Source organism: Capra hircus, chromosome 1 (assembly GCF_001704415.2).
Source record: "Capra hircus breed San Clemente chromosome 1, ASM170441v1, whole genome shotgun sequence".
NCBI lineage: Eukaryota > Metazoa > Chordata > Mammalia > Artiodactyla > Bovidae > Capra > Capra hircus.
In genome coordinates, this window is record NC_030808.1 from 116973874 (window position 1) to 116996339 (window position 22466).

The window sequence follows — 22466 nt, forward strand, 5'->3', positions numbered from 1 at the left end:
CCGGTACACAGAGGGCTCCCTGGAGGTAAGACTAAGATCCTGGAGCAGGCAGACTTTGACCCTCAGGGTGGAGCTGGTCCAGGAATGGCTGCCTGGTGCAAACGTGACACCCAGGCAATGTGTTTTGTACAGAAACTAGCCAAGCTCACCAACATCCTATGGTGCCCATAGCTCACCCTTCTTGTTATATGTAATGGAGGAAATCAGGACCAACTGGTCAAGGAAGTACCAGAGGGTAAAACTATAAACAAAAGATAGTAAAGGAGCAGACAGTGGAATCAAGTCACCGCAAAAGCATAAAATGTTAGATGATCAGCATCAAAAGGTCAAGGGATGGGCCAGCAGTCATACAGTGCACTAATGGGAGCACAGAATTCAGGCTTCCTGACTCCCCATTCAGACACTGTCTGAAAATAAAGTCGTAGGCAACAAAACTGAGCTTTTACTTTCCATAGTTTTCTGACTCTTTAGTCTCTGTCACTGGATATCTGTGAACTTAACTTTTATTCTCCAACTTTTTTTTAAACTTAACCATTTTCTGCCAGAAAACAAACAAAAATCCCCAGGTTGTTCCCTGTTTTAAGAGGAAGTGAAAAATAGTGAAACATCATGTAAATTAAAATCTTTCCTTTTAGTTCCAATTGTAAAATGCAATTTAAAATATGTGATAGGATTTCCCTGGTGGCACAGATCCCCGGTCTGGGAAGATTTCACATGCTGCGGAACAGCTAAGCCCATGTGCCAGAGCTACTGAGTCCTCGTGACACAACTGCTAAAGTCTACACGCTCTAAGGACCTCGAGCCACAACTAATAAGCCCACATGATACAACTACTGAAGCCCCTGCATCCAGAGCCTCTGCTCTGCAACAAGAGAAGCCACTGCAACGAGAAGCCACCGCAACGAGAAGCCCAAGCACACAGCTAGAGAGTAGCCCCTGCTCACCACAGCTAGAGAAAGCCTGAACACAGCAAGACAGACCCGGCACAGCCAAAGTTGGTTAATTTTTTAAAAAACACAGTGATAAGCATTTGTCAAGACTCATGATCCACCTAGGTACCATATTAAAAAAAAAAAAACCTTTCTCTTTCCCATGTTAGTTCTGTATTCTAATTTGATAGAAATCTGGCTGATCGAGCAAGATGCTAGATTCAGCCTATATCTTATACTGCCTGAACCATTCTAAAGGAAAAAAAAAGATTCTAATATACCTTGAAGAAAATGTTAATACTCATTAATTCTGGGATGCAGGGACCCGGTATGTGTTATATTAGTGTTAACATTATTCTCTGTTTTTTTAAAAAAAATTGTTTTTAAACTAACCAATTGAGATCACAGGTTCCTAACTTTTCCAAGAGGAGGAACTAGCCGTGGTTTCCCTGGATTCTTAAGATTTAGAGGATTCAGAGGATGGTGTCCTCATAGCAAACCGTCCAGTGCAAATCATGGGAATATTGAGAAGAGACCATGGAACCATCATTACATCGTGGAACACACCTAAGTAGAAGCTGAAACTCCACCCTTAAACAGCAGGGCTTCCCACGTGGCACTGGTGGTAAAGAACCTGCCTGCCAATGTAGGAGACATAGAAACGCAGGTTCGATCCCTGGGTCGGGAAGAGGGCACTGCAACCCACTCCAATATTCTTGCCTGGAGAATCTCATGTAACCTGGTAGGCTACAGTCCATGGGGTTACAGAGAGTCGGACACGACTGAGTGACTTAGCACACATGCACTTGTCTTGGCGTGCACTTTGTCTCATCCCAAACAAGGGCAATGCCAGAGAATGTTCAAACTACCACACAATTGCACTCATCTCACACACTAGTAAACTAATGCCCCAAATTCTCCAAGCCTGGCTTCAACAGTTTGTCAACCATGAACTTTCAGATATTCAAGCTGGATTTAGCAAAGGCAGAGGAACCAGAGATCAAATGGCCAATATTTGCTGGATCATAGAAAAAGCAAGAGAATTCCAGAAACACATCTGCTTTATTGATTATGCCAAAGCCTTTGACTGTGTGGATAACAACAAACTGTGGAAAATTCTGAAACATATGAGAATACCAGACCACCTTATCCGCCTCCTGAGAAATCTGTATGCAGGTCAGGAAGCAACAGTTTTAACACGGAACAACAGAGTGGTTCCAAATTGGGAAAGCAGTACATCAAGGCTGTATATTGTCACCCTGCTCATTTCTATGCAGAATTCATCAAGTGAAATGCCAGGCTGGATGAAGCACAAGCTGGAATCAAGATTGCCGGGAGAAATATCAATAACCACAGATATGCAGATGACACCACCCTTATGGCAGAAAGAGAAGAGGAAGTATAGAGCCTCTTAATGAAAGTGAAAGAGGAGAGTGAAAAAGCTGGTTTAAAACTCAACATTTGAAAAACAAAAATCATGGCATCGAGTCCCATCACTTCATGGCAAATAGATGGGAAAACAATGGAAACAGTACCAGACTTTATTTCCTTGGGCTCCAAAATCACTGCAGATGGTGACTGCAGCCATGAGATTAAAAGATGCTTGCTCCTTGGAAGAAAAGCTATGACCAACCTAGACAGCATATTAAAAAGCAGAGACATTACTTTGCTGACAAAGGTCTGTCTAGTCAACGCTATGGTTTTTCCAGTAGTCATATATGGATGTGAGAGTTGGACTATAAAGAAAACTGAGCACTGAAGAACTGATGCTTTTGAACTGTGGTGTTGGAGAAGACTCTTGAGAGTCCCTCGGACTGCAAGGAGATCCAACCAGTCAATTGTAAAGGAAATCAGTCCTGAATATTCATTGAAGGACTGATGCTGAGGCTGAAACTCCAATACTTTGGCCACCTGATGTGAAGAGCTGACTCACTGGAAAAGACCCAGTGCTAGGAAAGATTGAAGGCAGAAGGAGAAGGGGACTACAGAGGATGAGATGGTTGGATGGTATCACCGACTCCATGGACATGAGTCTGAGCAAGGTCCAGGTGTTGGTGATGGACAGGGAATACTGGAGTGCTGTGGTCCATGGGGTCGCAGGGTCAGACATGACTGAGCGACTGAATTGAACTTGTCTCGGCAGCAGAGTCCTGCACTTCCTGTAAAATACCATTCCAAGGAAATTCTCCTTGTCCCTGACTATAGGCTCCCAGGCTTGCCAAGTAGCTGGCAGTGTGACCTTAGGTCCATGAGTGACCTCTCTGCAACACGTGGTTTCATTTTCTGAATGTTTTTGCTCTAGTACTAATTTCCTGAGACAGCTGAGCTACTTAAAGTTGAGGTGTGTAGGTCATTTCAGCAGGGCTCTGGATGCCATGGTTCAGGGATAATTGATCCAGCGTGTGTCATTCAGAGTTAGCAGGTGAGTCATGCTCTAGCCACTTCTCAGTTCCCACGGTTTAGAGCCAGGGATGGGACTTGGGCATTGAAATCAGCTTTGCTTTGTAGTTCTGGCTTGAGGGGCCTGTGGCCTTGACTTTTCCTGACTCATGCATTCTGTGTTTGAAGTATGATTATAATTTCACTGACCTATGCTGACCCCAAAGAAAGGGAGCCAGGAGTTCTTTAAGAATAGGAAATCTCACCGCCCTCAGTATTAAACTTTCTGCTTCTGCTCCTCATTTGAAGCTTAAAATTTGTGAGGACTTTTCTGGTAGTCCAGTGGTCAAGAACCTGCCTTCTGATGCGGGGGACAAGGGTTCCATCCCTGGTCGAGGAACTAATACCACATGCCGAGGGGCAACTACTGAGTCCTTGAGCTGCAACTAGAGAGCCTGTGTGCCCTCGAGCCCTGCTCTGCAACAAGAGAAGCCCTCACGTCACAAGGAAGATACAGCACAGCCAAAATAAAAACAAATAAAACCTTTAAAAAAATTCTTATTTGTGAATACATTTGTCTTGGAGTCTCCAAAAGACAGGGCAAGAAAGAATGTTAGATGCTGCTGATACCAACACCTGCTACCGCTATCACTATTTTACAGAATGAATAGATGAATAGAGACATACAGAAGGGAAGTCACTGACCTAAAAAAAAAAAAAAAAAAAACTAGTTAGAATTTTCCATGGTGATAACATGGTGTCTTCTGTATTGAATGTGAAAGTCACACAGTTGTGTCCAACTCTTTGTGACCCCATGGACTATATATAGTCCATGGAATTCTCCAGGCCAGAATACTGGAGTGAGGAGCCTTTCCCTTCAGGGGATCTTCCCAACCCAGGGATCAAACCCAGGTCTCCGGCATTGCAGGTGGATTCTTTATCAGCTGAGCCCCAATCTGTATTGAACAAAAGGGGAAAAACTATAAAACTATTCGATCTACAAACTGACATTTTATGATACTCAAGACAAATGAAAGAGATTTGCCCCTAGTCGTGATTCCACCAACTTCTTCCGGCTCCACTGCCACCACCTGAGCCCGGAGCACTGTCAGAGCTCCTAACAGCTTGGCCTGCCTCCCTCCTGTCCTGCTCCAGCCTAGTCTACACACAGGCAATCGCAAGGCTTTTAAGTCAAAATTGATGGTGCCACAGACTTGGCAGTATTTTCTCTCCAGGAAGCCTTGTTCTTTCTCTTCACACCACTTTCCACAATGGCAAATGGATATTGTATTTGTTCAACATCTGCCCCCACCCTCTTGACAAATTCTAAGGTGAAAGAGATTGTGAAGGTTTTGTTTGTCCCTGGTATCCCCGGTACCTGGGCATCTGTTAATACTGACTGAATAAATTACTCCTAACGATTAGTCTCAGAGCAGCACTTAAGAACCCATACCTTAAGAGCTAACTTTCTCTGTTTTTAATAACAAAAACCCCCAGGGAATTTCCACAGGTAGGCAGGGAACAGAGATGGGGAGATAATCAAACAGTCCTGAGAAGGGAGGAAGCCCGTCATTCTCTAGGCAAGGACACTGGTCCAAAAGTCCTGCGCCTTGAGATGGCTTACGTCACCGTGTCACCTGACACTGAGATCAAAGGCAGACTCTGCTTTGTGCAGAGGACAGAGATCAGGGTTCCCCTGACTCACAGGGAGCTCTATCAGATTAGGTCAGCCTGGAAAGTCCACCAAGGCAACAGCAGTTGCCATTTGTTGCACACCTGTTGGTACAAAGTGCTTGGTCTATATTAACCCATTTAATCCTCCCCATGTCCCAATGCAATAAAGGTTTACTATCCTCAATTTGCGGAGAAGGCAATGGCACCCCACTCCAGTACTCTTGCCTGGAAAATCCCATGGACGGAGGAGCCTGGAAGGCTGCAGTCCATGGGGTCGCTGAGGGTCGGACGCGACTGAGCAACTTCACTTTCACTTTTCACTTTCATACATTGGAGAAGGAAATGGCAACCCACTCGTGTTCTTGTCTTGAGAATCCCAGGGACGGGGGAGCCTGGTGGGCTGCCGTCTATGGGGTGGCACAGAGTTGGACACAACTGAAGCGACTTAGCAGCAGCAGTAGCAGCAGCAGCATCCTCAATTTGGAGTTGAGGAAATTAAGACGCAGAGAGATTAAGTAACTTGTCTGAACTCACACAGCTGGCAAGCAACAGAATTGGGATGTGAACCCAGGCCTAGTCCAAGCTTCTTCCCCATGGCCCACGGTCCATCATGTTGGCACTCAGCCTTTACATATTTTGACCATCAACAGAAATACAGATGGAGATGACAGGATATAGAGATGCAGGAAGCTTGGTGGAAACAGAATAGAACACCTGTGCTTTAGAACTTCTTTCTCTACAGCCTTTCCAGAGTCTTCTCTACAGTCTTTCTCTACATTAGAAGGGCACAGAGACCTAGAGATGGTTCAGACGCTGACTATTCAAAGTGTGGTCCAAGGACCCACAGCATCGGCACCACCCGGGAGCTTGTTAGAAGTATAGCATCTCAGGCACACCCAGACCTGCTGGATCAGAATCTGCATTTTAACACAGACCCAAGTGGACTGCATGCAGCTCCAGTTTGCAAAGCACTGGTGTAGACTAGGGGTTCTCAACCCACTTGCCCTTTAGAATCACGGGGGGAGTTTTAACATGTTAGGACCTGAACTGGAATCCCTGGCAGTAGTAGGGCTGTGCTTCATGTTCTTTCTCAGTCTTCCCAGCAGAGTCCAACATGCAGCCAGAGCTGAGAACTACCAGTCTAGCCCAACTGCATGGCCTTCTTTTCTTTTCCCCTTGTTTTTTATACCACAGTTAAAACAAGTGGAGTGATCCACCAAGCATGATGAAAAGTGAGCGGACTTGAGAGATTAAACAGGTCAAGATTCGGATCCTTGATTCTGTCATTTATTAGCAGTGATGCTTTAGGCAAAACACTAGTCTGCTTGGATCTTAGTTTCCACATTTATAAAATGGAGGTAATAAAGCCCACCTTAGGGGGTCACTGTGAGAAATACCAGCAAAGTATGGAGAATGGAATGTTTGCACTTGGGTGTAGTAGGGCCCTAATAACTGGCAGCTACCCTGACTGCCCAAGTCAGAGCACCCCAGGGCAGCAGCAGATGGCTGTCCCAGGAGTAAAAAGCTGGCACATTGCAATTCTTCCCCAGCATATTCTCCAAGTATGGAGCCAATGTCTTGAAAGAACATTCATTAAGACTAAGATAAAAAGGCTGAGCGCCAAAGAATCAATGCTTTTGAACAGTGATGCTGGAGAAGACTCTTGAGAGTCCCTCAGACAGCAAGATCAAACCAATCAATTCTAAAGGAAATCAATGGACCCTGAATATTCATTGGAAAGACTGATGCTGAAGCTAAAGCTCCAATACTTTGGCCACCTGATATGAAGAGCAGACTCACTGGAGAAGACCCTGATGCTGGGAAAGACTGAAGGCAGAAGAAGAAGAGGGTGAAGAGGATGAGATGGTTGAGTTGATGGCATCATCGACTCAATGGGCATGAATCTGAGCAAACTCCAGGAGACAGTGAAGGATAGGGAAGCCTGGCATGCTGCAGTCCATGGGGTCACAGAATCAGACACAACTTAGTGACTGAACAACAACACTGAAAAGATGCAGAAGAAGAGGCTGGAAGTGAGATCCAAGCGGAAAAGAGCAAAGGCAGTCTCCTTTGCCACATGTTCCAGCCACTTGGCCCCCCTGCACCAGCTCGTACCTCTAGTCCCACTCCGTTCCCTTCCCCTCCATTCCAGATGGCTACCCTGATTGGAGAAACAGCTTGTGCCAGTGGTCAAAGACCTATAATCACTGAGTTGTGTTTGTGTGTTGTTTGTTGTGTGTGTTTTTGAAACTTACCAAAAAAAAAACACTTTTCTGTACTGCATGTTTATCTGTATTTACTGGAACAGTAGAATTAACACAAGTAAAAAGAGCTCCTTTGACTGAAACTCTATAAGAAAACCCAAAACATGGCTTTGCAGCTTTACCTGAGAAAGTCTGGGGCTCAGAGGGTGTAAGAAAGAAAGGTATTCTCACTCTTCTTTTAGCAGTTTTTTTTAAAAAACATGTTTTTCTGTGGTAAAATTAGTTAACATCAAATTACCATTCCAACCATTTTTAAGTGCCCAATTCAGTGGTATTAAGTACACTCCCATAGTTTGCATCGTTTTAAGAGTTTTATTCTTATATTTCCTTTTCTTCCCACACACACCTACATGTGTGCACACACAGTATCTTCACAACTTTTCAGCTCTGGAACCTTTCACGTGTAAAATTAGAAATGACCTGTCAAGGTGTCCCAGGGCAACACGCCTTTTCTTTTCCTTGGGAGGAAGCTGATGTAGTGAGTGATGACCACGTGTCAGGTGCTTTCACGTACTTTATTCCTAACAACCTCGTAAGTGGGGGAAGGGGGTGTTATACCCATTTTTTACAGATGAGGAAACTGAGGTTCAAGGAGGAAAAGTAGTGTGTACACATGGGGGCGGGGGGGAAGGGGGGGTACAGCCGGCATTCAGATCCATGTCTGTGGGATTCCAGAGGCTATGCTCTTTTCCACTTTTTCTTAGGAAAACATTTTTTTTCTTCTTATAAGAAATAATGAGTTATTATTTTAAGAAAACAGTAAAATGTAAAGATAAATATAAATCACTAACAAACTCCTCTCTCAGAAACAGTCACTTATATGTATTGAGGTTTTCCTGTCTGATTCTTTCCATATTCCAGGTCCATGGTGTCCCACTGAAAGTGGGACAGGAGAGGGGATAGCAGAGGGATGTGACAGAGAAATTTCATGTGCTTTGTCTCTAGAGATGTATGTGTTGCTTGGATCTTTTACATCAAAATGTATTTATCTATTAGTTACGCAGTAAAAGAACAGAAAAACAAATGGAAGTGAAACCCAAAGAAAGAAAAAAAACTGTGTTGATCAAAAAGGGAGAATTGTCAACCCTAGAAATATTAAAAAGGAGAATCCAAGAGACAACAATTGGTTCATAATAAGAACTCTTCAAGGTAACGATAAGGCTTGTTAGCAGGAATGTTTCTTTTTTTAAAAAATGTTTTTAATTAATTAATTAATTTTTTGGTCTCAAGGCATGTGGGATCTTAGTTCTCCGACCAAAGGTTGAATCCACACTCTCAACAGTGAAAGCACAGAGTCCTAACCACTGGACCACCAAGAACTTCCTAGGACTGTCTCTAACATGAAGACAGATACATTAGGCTTCCGAAGCAGGATGCCATTAACCCTCCCGAGCCAGCTCCTCCTAGTGTGGTGTCTAATTCTGTGCCTGCCAGACCACTTCTGAATAGAATTTAACTTCCCATGGAGCTCACATACAGTGTAGGAATGTTCGGGTATACTACTGTTAATGTTCCAACTATCTGACAGGACTTTCTGCTAATTAAATTAATTGCTTTTCAAATATTTCTTCACTCTCTTAGAGCTAACTGGCCAGTCGACATCACTAAATTATGTCAACCCTGGACACTGCCTGGATTCAAGTTCAAAAATATAGAAATCTGAACTTTCTAAATCTGTAAGTCTAGACTGGATTACGGGAGAGGACAATGTAATGCCATTTCACAGACTACTTTCTAGGATGAGAAGCATGAGCAGCCACACCTTACACATGCCTAGCCACACCTCTTACACACCCAGTATGTAACAGAAAGCGCCATCAGAGCACCATCGTTAACATGCCTCATGTCATGTGGACAGGGCCAATGTTGGGCCACTGAACAGCAGTGTGACGTGGGGGTGGGGCAGGGCAGATTCTGGGGCAACTGCCAGCCACAGACACTGGGGGGAATCCCCATCCAGCAAGCAGAAAAAGATAGTATCTGACGCAGGCGGTAGCAGAAGATGCCACCAGTCCCAGCAAGCATTCAGCCTGTGAATGCAGGCGGGAGTGAGGCGTGGTGAGGGCTGAGAAGAACAGCAGTAGGTGGGGGGTGGGGATCCACGCAGGAACTGCCGCCAGGTGAGTCCATCTGCAGGCATCAACACTGGTACCTGGTCACTAGACTAGGTTTCTTTCATTCATTCATTCATTCAACAAATACTTACCACATTCCTCCTCCATGTGACTCACACACCTACACACCTAGCTGGGTGTGCCAGGCATACAAGGCCTGACTGCTCTTTACTCACTTCTCAGGGTTGTGTCATCAGCAAGAAACCTTGAGGGATGAGGTAATGTCTCCCTTCGGATGAAGGACAGGCTTGCACACTGCTGACTGTCAGAGTCATGAATTCCCCCAAGCTCTGTGTCCTTCGCCCAGAGCACAAGCTCCTTGTGCAATGCTCTCACCATCTGGCCCAGGTCCTGTCTCCCTCCTGAGAACTAGGAGCAAGAGAAACCTGGCACACACATGCTGCTTGATGTCTTGGGAGGAATAAGGTCCTTAATTTCCAACCTCCGAGTTTCATGTCTCCTGCCAGCACCCATGCAAGAGCCAAAGGCTAACTCATTAGCCTGTAAGCGGGGCAGAATCAAATTCCAGACCGGACAGCACTTTGTGTGTGGTGGGCCCTGTGCGGGCCCTTGAGGTCATAGCCATGCACAAAACCAGCCTGGCGCCTGTTCTCATGGAGTGTACATGCAACTGGGGGAGACAAACAGATGAGAAACCAAACAAGAAAATATAAGAAGCATGCTACAGAGAACAGGAATGGAGTAAGATGCTAAAATTGACCAGATGGCTACCTTAGATGGAGTGGCCAAGGGATGCAAATACATGCGAAGTCACCTGGAGGGAAGCATCTTAACAAGAAGAGAATGGCAGGGGCAAAAGGCCGGAGGCCGGGTCAGCCAGCAAGGCCGGAGGCCAGTGGATACAGGGAAGTGGTCTGAGGAGGAGGTCCATGGGAAGCTAGATCCTTGCCCTCAGAGGCCAAAGCTAGGGGACTGGATTTCTTTCCAGCGAAAGGAAGCCACTGAAGAATTTTAAGAAGGAGCGTAAATGGCATGATTTAATTTTTAAAACTAGCTCGAGCTGCTTTGTGAAGAAACATGAGTATAGTGGATGCATGCAGGAAGGAATGAAACATTCAGGAAGCTACTGTATTAGTTCAGAGGCAACATGATTTTGGCCTGGACAAGAATGGGAGAGCTAAGGAGAAGGGGGTACCTGGGGGCTGTGTTTTAAAGGGAGAGTCAACAGGCGTTACTAAAGGATTGGATGGGGAGATGGGGTGGAGAAGTGGTTATAGGAATAAGAAAAAGGAAAGAGCCAAAGGTGGCCACTCTTAGGTGTTTATCCTGAGTAACTAAGTTCCATTTACTGAGATGAAAGAGACAGGAAAGGGTTCGTTCAGGGGAGAAAGCCAGAGAGAGACTCGTGGTTGAAGGCAGCAAGCAGACAGATGTTTATCTGAGTCTGGAGTTGTGAGGGAGGCCAGGCTGGAGGGAGCACTTGGGGCCATCAGCATCTGTAGAGTTTCTGAGCTGTGGGGTGGGGGGAGAAAACCTGGGGAGCGATATGCATGGAAATGAGGGAGTGACTCAGTCTTGTGTCCCAAAACTGCCAACCTTGTGGAGGTGACATGAGGAACCAGAGACAGGAAAGGAGACTTTCAGGAGTGGCTGTCAACGTTGGGGGAAATCCTGATGGTCCAGTGGCTAAGACTCCATGCTCCTAATGCAGGGGGCCCGGGTTCGATCCCTGGTCAGGGAACTAGATCCCACATGCCGCAACTAAAGATTCTGAGTGCTGCAATGAAGACTGAAGATCCTGGGTGCTGCAACTAAGACCCAGCACAGCCAAATAAATAAAAATGTGTTTTTTAAGTGGGGGGAAATCCCAGAGAATATGGTGTCACAACCCCCACCCCCAAGAGAATACTGGACTCAGGTAGAACAGAGGGGTTGGTTGTGGAATGCTACTGAGGAGAAATGTCAAACTGTACTTCCCTGAGAGCCAAGCGCCATGTCCTGCTCAAGTTACCAGTGGCTGGGGCAATGATATCAAGTAAGAGGCACAGTGCAGCCGAGAGGGCAGAGTTTCCATTACACCAGACGAGCACACGGGGCTACCCAAGTCCCAGAATTACAGTGGCTTCTGCAACAACAGGAAAAGACGTCCCATCCAGAGTGACATGAGTGCTGACCCTCTGCCTAGCCAACCCACCCTCTCACCTTTCCGGAGGGAGGCATACTGCTGGGGAGGCCCTTCACTTTTCCTGACCTTTCTTATCTTTCCAGCTATGCTAATGCCTCTCACCCTTCAAGGCCTAACATTTCTACTCATTGAAGGCACATCAGTCAATTGATCTGTGCCCAGTCCCGTGCTTTTACACCCCTAATAGAATTTAATCCTCACAAAACACTTTGAGGTGAGCAGTTTCATTCCCATTAACAAAGAAAGAAGCAGCTCAGGGAGGCTAAGGGATTTGGCTCAAAATCACACAGTTTGCAAGTGGTGAAAACGGGATTCAAACCCAGGACTCTAGCCCTTCCAACAGCCCAGCCAGCCTACAGATGTGGCTGAGATATGGACTCTGCAGCCCAGCAGTAGTCTGAAAGCAAAAGATGAAGAGGTACATTCAATTGTTCAGTCATGTCCGACTCTTTGCGACCCCATGAACCGCAGCACGCCAGGACTCCCTGTCCATCACCAACTGCCAGAGTCTACTCAAACTCATGTCCATTGAGTCAGTAATGTCATCCAACCATGCTATCCTCTGTTGTCCCCTTTTCCTCCTGTCCTCAATCTTTCCCAGCATCAGGGTCTTTTCAAATGAGTTAGCTCTTCACATCAGGTGGCCAAAGTATTGGAGTTTCAGCTTCAATATCAGTTCTTCCAATGAACACCCAGGACTGATCTGCTTTAGGATGGACTGGTTGGATCTCCTTGCTGACCAAGGGACTCTCAAGAGTCTTCTCCAACACCACAGTTCAAAAGCATCAATTCTTCGGTGCCACGCTTTCTTTATAATCCAACTCTCACATCCATACATGACCACAGGGAAAACCATAGCCTTGACTAGACGGACCTTTGTTGACAAAGTAATGTCTCTGCTTTTTAATATGCTGTCTAGGTTGGTCATAACTTTCCTGACAAGGAGTAAGCGTCTTTTAATTTCATGGCTGCAGTCACTATCTGCAGTGATTTTAGAGCCCCCAAATAAAGTCAGCCACTATTTCCACTGTTTCCCCATCTATTTGTCATGAAGTGATGGGACCGGATGGCATGATCTTAATTTTCTGAATGTTGAGCTTTAAACCAACTTTTTCACTCTCCTCTTTCACTTTCATCAAGAGGCTTTTTAGTTCCTCTTCACTTTCTGCCATAAGGGTGGTGTCATCTGCATATCTGAGGTTATTGATATTTCTCCTGGTGATCTTGATTCCAGCTTGTGCTTCCTCCAGTCCAGCATTTCTCATGGTGTACTCTGCATATAAGTTAAATAAGCAGGGTGACAATATTCAGCCTTGAAGGACTCCTTTTCCTATTTGGAACCAGTCTGTTGTTCCATGTCCAGTTCTAACTGTTGTTTCCTGACCTGCATACAAGTTTCACAAGAGGCAGGTCAGGTGGTCTGGTATTCCCATCTCTTTCAGAATTTTCCACAGTTTACTGTGATCCACACAGTCAAAGGCTTTGACATAGTCAATAAAGCAGAAATAGATGTTTTTCTGAAATTCTCTTGCTTTTTCGATGATCCAGCAGATGTTGGCAACTTGATCTCTGGTTCCTCTGCCTTTTCTAAAACCAGCTTGAACATCTGAAAGTTCACAGTTCACGTATTACTGAAGCCTGACTTGGAGAATTTTGAGCATTACTTTACTAGCATGTGAGATGAGTGCAATTGTGTGGTAGTTTGAGCATTCTTTGGCATTGCCTTTCTTAGGGATTGGAATGAAAACTGACCTTTTCCAGTCCTGTGGCCACTTCTGAGTTTTCCAAATTTGCTGGCATATTGAGTGCAGCACTTTCACAGCATCATCTTTTAGGATCTGAAATAGCTCAACTGGAATGCCATTACCTCCACTAGCTTTGTTCGTAGTGATGCTTTCTAAGGCCCACTTGACTTCACATTCCAGGATGTCTGGCTCTAGGTGAGTGTGAATGATCACACCATCGTGATTATCTGGGTCAAGGAGATCTTTTTTGTACAGTTCTTCTGTTTATTCTTGCCACCTCTTCTTAATATCTTCTGCTTCTGTTAGGTCCATACCATTTCTGTCCTTTATTGAGCCCATCTTTGCATGAAATGTTCCCTGGTATCTCTAATTTTCTTGAAGAGATCTCTAGTCTTTCCCATTCTATTGTTTTCCTCTATTTCTTTACACTGATCGCTGAGGAAGGCTTTCTTATCTCTCCTTGCTATTCTTTGGAACTCTGCATTCAGATGCTTATATCTTTCCTTTTCTTCTTTGCTTTTCACTTCTCTTCTTTTCACCTCTATTTGCAAGGCCTCCTCAGACAGCCATTATCCTTTTTTGCATTTCTTTTTCCGGGGATGGTCTTGATTCCTGTATCCTGTACAATGTCACGAACCTCTGTCCATAGTTCATCAGGCACTCTATCTATCAGATCTAGTCCCTTGAATCTATTTCTTACTTCTACTGTATAATCACAAGGGATTTGATTTAGGTCCTACCTGAATGGTCTAGTGGTTTTCCTTACTTTCTTCAATTTAAGTCTGAATTTGGCAATAAGGAGTTCATGATCTGAGCCCCAGTCAGCGCCCGGTCTTCTTTTTGCTGACTATATAGAGCTTCTCCATCTTTAGCTGCAAAGAATATAATCAATCTGATTTCAGTGTTGACCATTTGGTGATGTCAATGTGTAGAGTCTTCTCTTGTGTTGCTGGGAAAGGGTGTTTGCTATGACCAGTGCATTCTCCTAGCAAAACTCTATATCCTCACCTACATCCACAGGTGGATTTCTCCAGTCAAATCCCAGGCATTGTATCATTTCATCTCTCTTTATATATATATATATATATATATATGTGTGTGTGTGTATGTATGTATGTGTGTGGGTATATATGTATATATTTAAGTGTAGAAAAACTAGGACTTTAAAGTAGATGACAATGGTTTCAGAGTATATAACAATACTTTAGAATATATAACAATACTGCTATCACACATATAAAAATTAGTGATAACTCCTTAGTATAATCAAATATCCAATCAACGTACATGTTTCTCTGGTCCATGTATACTCCAAATTGGGATCCTTTACTTGAACTGGGATCCATGTTAGAGTTTTACACTGAACTGATGAAATGGTTACATCTCTTAATCTATAGAATCTATAGATTCTCCTTCCATCTCTTTTCTTTCCATGAAATTATTTATTCAGAAACCCAGGCTTCGTACAACAGAGTTTCCTATAGTTTCATTATATCCCCAGAATATCATTTAACATATTCTTCTGCTTCCTGTATTTTCTTTCAATAAGTAGTTAGGACAAGAGGCTTGATTAGATTCCTATTTAATTCATTTATGTATGTATGTATTTTTGACTGTGCGGGGTCTTCGTTGCTGCCCAGACTGTTTATATAGTTGCAGTGGGTGGGGGCTACTCTTCACTGCAGCCCATGGGTTTCTCACTGTGGTGGCTTCTCTCACTGTGGGGCGCAGGCTTTAGGGTGCAGGGGTTTTGGTAGTTGCGGCACATGGGCTCAGTGGTTGTGAGTCACGAACTGCGGAGCAGAGGTTCAGCAGTTGTGGCACACAGGCTTAGCAGCTCTTCAGCATGTGGGACCTTTCTGGATCAGAGGTTGAACCCATGTCTTCTGCACTGGCAGGTGGACTCTTTACCACCAGGGAAGCTAGCTGGCTTCCCTTCTTTCTTTCCTGACGGCTATGCTGGGTTTCGTTGCTGTGCTCGGGCTTTCTCTAGCTGAGGTGAATGGGGCTGCTCTCTGTTGCGGTGCACAGGCTTCCCACTGCAGCGGCCTCCCCTGTGGCGGAGCACAGGCTCTAGGTCCACGGGCTTCGGTAGTTGCAGCACTCAGGGGCAGTAGCTGTGGCACACGGGCTCAGCTGCCCCGCAGCACGTGGAATCTTCCCGGACCAGGAACTGAACCAGTGTCCCCTGCATCGGCAGGCGGACTCCTATCCCCTGTATCACCAGGGAAGTTCTGTTTTATTTTTTAACCTGTTTCACAGGTGTGGGGGTACTGTGTACTGCCATAGTAGGAAGGACAAAATACTCTTTTCCTTCTCTCCTTCTCCTTTTCCTTTCTCCACCACCGTTTTCTCTCTCTCTCTCTTTTTCTCTCCCTCTTTCTCTATTTAGATGATATTATCAGCCACTGATGGCCCATATTGATTTATTAGGGATTACAGAATGACATTCCAAACCTATCATTCCTTTAATAGCTGGAAAACTTTTACAGAAACTTCTTCTTTTCAACTATTTCGGTTACCATAGGGTACACTTTAGAGGAGCAAGGTAAGATAAATACTTATTTTCCTCCATCAATTTACAAAATAATGAGGTGATTTCTTGGCATCTTCCAAAAGTAACCAGTGAAGAAAGACTTTTAAAACATCATTATGAATCATGGATTTAAACATTTTTAATGCATTTCAGTCCACTGTAGTTATTATTGTTAATAATCACCATTCCATCTTGGCCTAGTGAACGCTTATGTAGCTTGGTTTCTGAGTCTTTTTGACATGACCATAGATAGCAGTCTTTGTTGTTCCAAGCTTTTCCTGCCCTCAACCTAGAATCAATTATGTCTCCAAGGGACCTTGGTCTCTTTTAGTAGAAAATAATAATTCAAGATCACTGTCTAATGCTTACTGCAGTATTGTTACACTAGACAAGACATGGAAATGACCTAAATGTCCATTGGTCAATGAATGGGTGAAAAAGAAGCGGTACATATACACAATTGAATAGTATTCAGCCATGATAAAGGGTGAAAATTTGAGATTTGTGACAACATGGACAGATCTGGAGGGTATTATGCAAAATGAAATAAGTCAGACAGAGAAAGCCAAGTGCATGATCTCACTTATAATGTGGAATCTAAAAATGAAAACAAAAATTTAGAAAGCTCATAGGTTCAGGGAACAGATCTGTGGTTGCCAGAGAAAGGAGCTGAGGGTGGGCAAACTGGGTGAAGGGGGTCAAAAGTTACAACGTAGATAAGTCATGGGAAAGCAATCTATAGCATAGTGACAATAGTTACTAATAATAATTACAATTGTTGTTGTTGTTTACTAGCTAAGTAGCGTCCGACTCTTTGTGACCCCATGGACTGTAGCCCAGGCTCCTGTGTCCATGGGATCTTCCAGGCAAGAATACTAGAGTTGGTTGCCATTTCTTTCTCCAAGGGATCTTCCTGACCCAGGGGTCAAACTCAAGTCTCCTGGCTGGCCGGCAGATTCTTTACCACTGAGCCACTTGGGAAGCACATAGTTAATAATACTGTATTACATATAGGAAAGTTACTAAAAGAGTAAATCTTAAAAGTTCTCACTACAAGAAAAAAGGTTTTATAACCATGTATGGTGACAAATGTTAAACAGAGCTATTGCAGTGGTCATTTTGCAATATTGAAACATTCCTTTGTATACCTAAAACTAATAAAATATTATATGTAATTATACCTCAATTTCAGAAAAAAAGGTAAAACATTTTGAAAAAATCACAGTCTAGGCATTAAGAGCATTCCCTTTATTCATAAAATAGTTTGAAAGCATTTCCTGCCTTCTACATAAATAGACTTTAACTAGACTTCTCAATGCTTCCAGGAAAATAAATCACAAACAAATAAACCTAATCACAAAAATCTGATTTAAAATCTCCCCTTGTTTTAGACAACAATGCCAAGACAATTCAATGGGTGAAAACAGCTTTTTCAACAAATTGTGCTGGGACCATTGGATATGCACATGCAAAAGAATTAAGCTGGATCCCTGCCTCGCACCATGCATTAAAGTAAACTCAAGATGAATCAAAGACCTAAATGTAAGAGCAAAAATTATAAAACTCTTAGAAGAAAACCTAAGGTGTAAATCGTTATAATCTTGGGTTAAGTGATTGTTTTTGGACGTGACAGCAAAAGCACGAGACACAAAAGCAAACTGAGGTAAATAAGGCACCATCGAAATGAAAACATCTGTGCTTAGAACACCCATCAAGAAGAGAGTGAAAACCAGTGCACAAAAATTTTTGTAAATGCTATATCTAATAAGTCTAGTATGCAAAATATATAAAGAATTCTTACAACTCAACCAAAAGGCAACCCTAATTTAAAAACTGGCAAAGTCATGACTCCAAAGAAGACACACAAATAGCCAATAAACACATGAAAAGATGCTCAGCATCGTCAGTCACCAAACAAATGTAAACCAGCGCTATTTACAATAGCCAAGACACTGCGTTGTACATCTATCTAAAACTAACACAGTATTGTAAATCAAGTATACCTCATTTAGAAAAAAGAACTGCAAGCCAAATTAACAAATGACTTCTTACCTCCTAATATGAAAAGACCCTGATGCTGGGGAAGATTGAGGACAGGAGGAGAAGGGGACAACGGAGGATAAGATGGTTGGATGGCATCCCGACTCAATGGACATGGGTTTGGGTGGACTTCAGGAGTTGGTGATGGACAGGGAGGCCTGGTGTGCTGCAGTTCACGGGGTCTCAAAGAGTTGGACATGACTGAGCAACTGAACTGAACTGAATATGGCTATAATAGAATCAACAGATACTAACAAGAATTGCTGAGGATGTGAAGAAATTGGAAATCTACATAGATGATGGGTGGTTCTCTAAAATATTAAACTTAGAGTGTCATATGACCCAATAATTCTATTTCTAGGTATATATCTAACAGAAATGAAAACTTATACCCACACAAAAACTTGTACATGAATGTTCATAGTAGCATTACCTATTATAGCCCCCAAAATGGAACAAATCTGAACATACATCAACTGACAAATGAATAAATAAAACTTGATATATCCATATAGTGGAATATTATTCACCAGTATAAAGCAGTATTAATATATGCCATAAATAGATGAACCTTGAAAAGACTATGTTAAGTGAAAGAAGCCAGATATGAAAGGTCACACATTGTACAAGTCCCTATGTATGAACTGTACAGAATAGTCAAGTCTGTCAAGACAGGAGGTAAATTAATGGTTGCTTAGGGCTGGGGGGATTTGGAGGCAATGGAGAGTGACTGCTAATGGGCATGAGGCTCTTTTTGGAGTGATAAAAATGTTCTAAAATTGGTATCATTGATGCTCACATTAACTCTGAAAACATTAAAAAAACCACTGAATTGTCTGGACGTCCCTGGTGGTCCAGTAGTTAGGAACATGCCTGCCAGAGCAGGGAACATGGATTTGACCCCTGATCCAAAAAGATCTCATGTGCTGTGGGGCAACCAAGCCCATGTGCCACAACTACTGAAACCCACGTACCCTAGAACCTGTGCTCCGCAACAAGAGAAGCCACCACAATGAAAAGCCTTTGCACTGCAATGAAGAGTAACACCTCCTTGATGCAACTAAAGAAAGCCCACATGCAGCAACAAAGATCCAGCACAGCCAAAAATTGAATCCATATAGTGGAAGGAATCAATTTGTTGTTGTTGTTCAGTTGCTCAATAAACAAATAATTAATCAATAAAGCATCAATAAATAGTAATAAATCAATAATTTTTAAAAGCCATTAAATTGTAAGCATCAAGTGGGTGAACACTACATCTCAATAAAACTCTCATACACACACACACACATATATATACACATACATACATACATACAAACATACAGTTTTTAATCTGGTAATCTGATGCCTCCAGACCTTGAGGCAACATTCATCTGTTTATTCAATACATATTTACTGGGCATCTACTGTTCAATCATTTATTTACACAACAGTATATACTGACCACCCATCTTGTGCTAGGCACTGTTCTATACACATAGGATCCAGCAAAATGTGCAAAAAATATCTAGCCTTTGAACTACTTACATCCTCATGGATGAAAACAGGCAATAAAGAAAAGGAATAAATAGGAGGATTTGTACAGTGTGATACATTAAAAGTAATTGACACTAGGGAGAAAAATAAAGCAAGGAAGAGAGATGGTCGGCAGGCGAACAGAAAGGAGGGGCTGCAGTTGTAAGCAAGGTGGGCAGGGAAAACCTCACTGAGAAGGTGACATCTGAACAAAGATCTGAAGGAGGCAGGAGAATGAACCATGCAGACTGCTGGAGGAAGAACATTCTAGGCCAGGAAAATGGCAAGTGCTAAAGTCCTGAGGTGGACAAGCCCAGTGTGTTCAAGGAATATCTAGGCAGCAGAGTCAGTGAGAAGGAAAGTACAAGACACGAAGTTAGAGAAGTAAGACGAGGGACAAACTCTGCTCTTTCACTGAGGTGGGGCATGTGTGTACATCTGAGAATAGCAGAAATGATTCAGGATCTTGGCTCCACATGGTGCATGTGTGACTTGCCAAGTTTTAAGATAAGGCTACAATCTGATGTACTGGAGCTGACACATACCAGTGGTGAGAGAATTTCTGAAGAATCTGGAGACCCACTGAAGAAGCAGTGCAGTTCTTATTAAAAACTAAGTTACAGCAATTTGTAATTTAATAAATTATATGAAACACGAAAGTATTAAATACTCACACATTCCTAATTATTTTGCTACATCTAATGACTACCCGGGCTATTCTGGTCATTTACATCTACTGTGTCTGTATGGTGAAAATACTATAAAAGGCGTGCCCTGCCTTTCTATTCCCAAATCTGCATCACTCTCAGCAGTGTCGTGTCGGTAATTTGAAATGTGCCATAGTAGGAATATTTATACCACAGGAATTGGCAAATGCTACAGACTGGGGTTTTATTTCTTGTCTTGTTATCTAGATCTAAGAAAGTGAAGGAGAAAGTGTTAATAGCGCAGCATTCACTTAAAAGTGTGCCACATTTGGGATCCATTACATTGCAAATAGAACCAAAAAATGAGGAAATATTTTCCCAGGATTCTAAAACTCTTACCCAGTTCGGCAAAAAAGTCACTCGTATCCTTGATGAAGTGGATGAACTAGTGAAATCCTGACAAATGTGTTTGTTGCTTCACTTTAACCCTGTCAGCATCAACCAACATCCCTATCTTAGGGCTTCCCCTGGGTTCAGATGGTTAAGAATCTTCCTGCAATGCAGGAGACCCAGGTGTAATCCCTGCGTCAGGAAGATCGCCTGGAGAAGGGAATGGCAACCCACTCCAGTATTCTTGCCTGGAGAATCCCATGGACAGAGAAGCCTGGGGGGCTACAGTCCACGGGATCACAAAGACTTGGACACGACTGAGAGACTGTCACTTCCATAGCTTAACATACTCGTTCGCTGGCTTTGGGAACTTGGAGCCCCAGGGTCCTGAACCGGACAACAGGGGTGACACCACAGGGATGTTACAACAGTGAGCTCGGGGAAGCCTGGGGTCTGGCACAACTGGCTGAGTAAACAAGGGCCCCAGTGAGGAGTCTGGTCTGGGCCTGGCCTCCTCCCTGATCCAAGCTGGGCACCGCCTTCCAGTCCACACCTCCTCCTCGTAAATATTCTCTCTCTCTCTCCCTCTCACACACACACTCACACACACAGCAATTTTCTTCCCTAATCGCCTCCCACAGCAGCCAGCCCATGCTCCATATGACTCAGCATTCTGAACCTAAAGTTGCTTTTCTGCTCTTGTCCCCTGGAGTTTCAGCTGGTTCCTGAAGGAGGCCAGCTGCCCTGAGAGAGCTGGTGTATATTTCTTTTTTTTTTATTTCTTTTTTTAAACTTCTGGGGTGAGGGGAGGGTACTCAGAGTGTTCTTTTTGATTTGACAGAATAAACTTCGGTAGATAAATACAGGGAAAGAGTCCTTGTGAGAGTCTTCATTCCTAAGTATAGCTACATGGTGAATAAACAGCTCACAGTGTAACTAAGAAGGCCTGATGTGTCTCTGGGGTTCCTTCAGCCATGGCCCAACAGAGGCCTTGCTGACAAGCACTGGCCCTCTGTGGGCACATAGGAGGACGTTCTGGGAACCAGGAGACCAAGTGGCCCTCCCCACTGTGCTGTGTCGGGCTGCTCTGCTTGCAAGGAATGGAGACCTGCCGAGTCTTTAAGTGACAGGCATTTACTGTCACAAGAGTCACAGCCACCTCAGCCGGCACGGGTGCTAGACAGGCTCCAAGGGCTTTATCTCTGCTCCTACCCTCACCACCTGCCCTGGGCCCTGGCGGGCTGACCTCTGGGTTTTGTATTCTCATAACTGCCTTGTCCTTTGACCTCCAATTGAACTGGCCTTGGGGGAGGTGGGGGGCAGGAGATCAGAGTTGGAGTGAGGGTTGGGGTTTAGTTCAGAAACAAAAAGACCCTCCAGGGCTCTCTGGGGATCCTTCACTGTCTCACAGGTCCTGGTACAGCCACATCATTGGGACTCAACCACCATCTCCCTGCTCGTCCTGCCATCAACAATGCTGCTCCCCTCTGCTCGCCTTGTCTCGTCCTCACTGCTTCTCTCTGCTGCCATCTCTGTGCGTCTTTTAATTTCAAGTCCCCAAGATGGGGTCCTCTTGATGGGGCAGCTACCAGTCACCCTGTCCCACTGTAAAGTCACTGGCCTGTCCCTGAGCCAGGAGCAGCATGGTGACCACAGTGGGACGGGCTCAGCATAAAGACCCCCACAGCAGGACTGCTTCAGAGCAAAGAAAACAGAAACACACATAAGCAGACTGCACAGCGTGATCTGGGGCGATCAAGAAGGGTGTAGGACATACCTTCCTGGGCCTGCCAGCTGTTCCAGAGATTGGCTGTGGGGCAGGATGGCCTGGGTGAGGCGAGACTCAGCTGCCCAGAGCTCCTGTACTGAGAGACTCAGACTGAGGCATGTGCCAAGGCCATGCCAGCCAGCACCCACACCTGGTCAGCAGCCACAGCCCAGCAAGGGCCACCTAGAACAGAAGGCCAGACCGGGAAAGCAACATGTAAGGAGCCACTCAGGGCCCTCCCTGACCTTGTGGGCATGTGCACATTCCAGTCTCCCTCAACTTTCCAGTCCCCAAACAGACCAAGTTCACCACCCTA